Source organism: Danio aesculapii, chromosome 4 (assembly GCF_903798145.1).
Source record: "Danio aesculapii chromosome 4, fDanAes4.1, whole genome shotgun sequence".
Lineage (NCBI taxonomy): Eukaryota > Metazoa > Chordata > Actinopteri > Cypriniformes > Danionidae > Danio > Danio aesculapii.
The window spans coordinates 2189807-2193034 of NC_079438.1; positions in this window are offsets into that span (position 1 = coordinate 2189807).

Below are 3228 nucleotides of genomic sequence, written 5' to 3' on the forward strand. Positions count from 1 at the left end.
GAGTAACAAAGTAGTAGCTTTCATCCGAAAAGTTGCACCATGGGTTTCCTGGGTACACGGCAGCATCCAAGAAGCTCCAGCGATGGAAAAACACGCCAGATTAGCATTTGTCTGTACTTAATGACGCTGTGAAAATTGTCTTCCTAAAAGCTCGTCCATTAAATTCCCGATGTTTTATTATTTTTATTTTAATTGCGCATATACAGAAAATATGTGTATGTAGTTACTGTAGTTAAAAATGTGGAGTTTAATCGGAGAAAGGGGTGCTTGACAGGTGTCGAATATTAGAAAGGAGTGCACACAGCAAAAAGTTTGCGAACCACTGAGTTATTAAAACTATTATGATTAGAAATCTGTTTAAAAAAAATCTTCTCTTCGTTAAATCAAAATAAACGAGGGCTAATAATTCTGACTTCAACTGTATAGTGGAATAACAGACTAATGGCAATATATTTACTATAAACCTTTGCACTTTATGCACTTCCTGCACGTATAGCCTATTTTGTATGTGTAACCCTCTTCGTTGGTGTGCTTCCCCAAAATGTCTCTGCGTTGTGTACGTGTGATAGGATGAATAAGAAGGATACCAAGACCGTGGTGGAGCCAAACAGAGCAGCTTTCCCTTTAATGGACTCCTCTCTTCATTTTGTCACTCGCACAGCAGAAATGGCTCTGCAACATCTTTCCCTCAAGGAAACACAACCGAGTACATCACAAAATGTCTTCAAAGATCCCAATGTGTAACAAACTGCCCAAAATAAATGATGTAAATGTGGCTGCAGCTAAATAACTAGTAAGCTAGCTGTTCACAACCTAATGTAAACACTGAAAAGATAAACTACAACATATAACGGGCAATTATAAATGTTAAATATATTCAAAATATAAAGAACCAACCAAATAAAATGCCCCATCACCCATAAAACAACATAAAATATGCTCTGCCGCATGCAAACATCTAAAATATCAGAAATATAAGTCAATCTATCAAAAATAAGGACATCTAAACATTAGTTAATGCCCTAACTATAACATATCTCATAAAATAACATGGCAAATATTATTGACAAAATTAAACAGATTCTGTGCAGGGCTGAATAGGCCTTTTTCACACTTCCTGGTTCCGGTAAGCGAAACGGCGGACTACAACATCCGGTTCCAATGGAACAGAGTAAGATAGAATGGCAGTCGTCTCGTCGCTGTTATTGCAGCGATCCCGGCTGCTCCAGCTTAAAAAAAACAACATCCTTACCTCAGTTTCCACGAAAAGACAAAGGACAGAGGAAACCATGGGTGGAATTAATAAGACAGAATGAATGTCCTTCATTTCAAGTGATATGCCAGAGTACGCTCATGTACAGTATGCACTTGAAAGCGGAGATCGTTATGTTTTATCAAATATTGGTGGTCTTAGTTTTATTTAGATGTGAAATTATAATATAGACAATAGTTATAATTATATATATATATATATATATATATATATATATATATATATATATATATATATATATATATATATAGATAATAGTTGGAGCCTTACGATCTTTAAGCAACCTGTCATTATGGGCTTCCTCGTTCTTTCGCATTGACCGATAGCAACTCGCCTGTATCTGACCCTGAATACAAAGGAAGGAGGGGGTTAGCACAGCTTACGGACAACTACTAACATAAAACTAATCCTGCTGGATGTTAAATAGTTATTTTTGCTAGCGAATGGCTTGAGTTAGCAGATCTTATGCTGTTGGCTGCGCACCTTACTGTAACCTAACGCTGCAAACGCTTCGTGTAAGACACATTTTCTGCACAAATTCCTTTTAAATGCTGATTTATTTAGGCTACATCAGTTCATTAACCAAGCGAACAACCCGTTCTTGTCCAAATTAAGTTGACAGTGAAAATGTCATCCAATGTCCTTAAGCTGTCATGTTTCTGCGACTGTTAGCGAAACCGGAATTAGCTAGGCATTGCTTCGAAGGGCGCTTATATTCAATTCCGCTGTGAAAAAGGTCTATTAATCCTCCTTACCTTTCCCACAAGGAAACACAACTGAGGCCAACCAGCAGCCCATCTCCCTAACACAACACACAGCTCCCCCCGGAGGAAAGGAAGAGATATAACATATTCCCTACATATGCTGTCCATCCAATTTATTCTGACTTATGCTCGTTATAGAAAATGAGCCAAGGCCAATGAGTCTGAGAATTTGATTTATTATTTTTATAAGTTTTACCACGTTTGACTTGAGTTCAGTTTAAATGTAGGTGCTAAACTTCATCAAATGGTTGGAAAATGTGACAGCTGGAGACATCAAATATTCTAGTGGAAAACCTATCATTTAATTTGTTTTCGAAATCTGTTAATAGTACACACACACACACATTTAAAGTCCGAATATTAGTCCTGAATTATGTATATTTTCCCCCAATTTCTGTTTAATGGCGAGATCTTTTACCACATGGCATAACTCTCTTTCTCCCCCCAGATTTACTGTTATAAACACCCCTCACGTGATTTCCAGATGACTGGGCGGGTCTTTTTGCATTTCATTTTTGGATAGTTTTGGGCTGGAATCATAGACTGTAAAATATATGGACGGAGCATCCGTGACGTCACCCATAGGTTTCTGAACACTGCAAAAGAAGCTACTAGTAGGCGCGGCCAACCGTCGCCATTTTGTTCGCGCGTCATCGCACCCACGGTGGGATACCAAATAAGGGCAAAGAGGCGGAGAGTGAGCGGAGCTACAGACACCTGCTGGCACTTTGCTTAGACCTAGCAGACAGACTTTACTTTGGGAGAAACGCTTGATACTCTATTACCTGCGACTCGTTTGTGTTCTGACCACATGTGCTTGGCTGTACACTATATCAATAAAGTGTTTAGCCTTTTAAAAACACTGTAGTAATACAGTGAGCCACTAAACATTGTTCTTATGACGTTTTTCTACAGGAGGAAAACGCGAATTACTTCCAAACACTTCAAATATAGTCTGTGTTAGTAAATGCAAGACTATTGATGAACTCCAGCATAACACTGTATGATAACGCTTCAGATGACTGATCTAGAGCCTACAGCTAATCAAGCTGTCACATTCTGGAGTGCTTTATGGGTCTAAAGAAAAATATTAATGATAAATGATCTTAAATAAAACAAATACATTTATAGAGATGGTAAACGAGTATATAACTTTACTCACATGGGAAACGGAGGCCACGTGAATGGTTT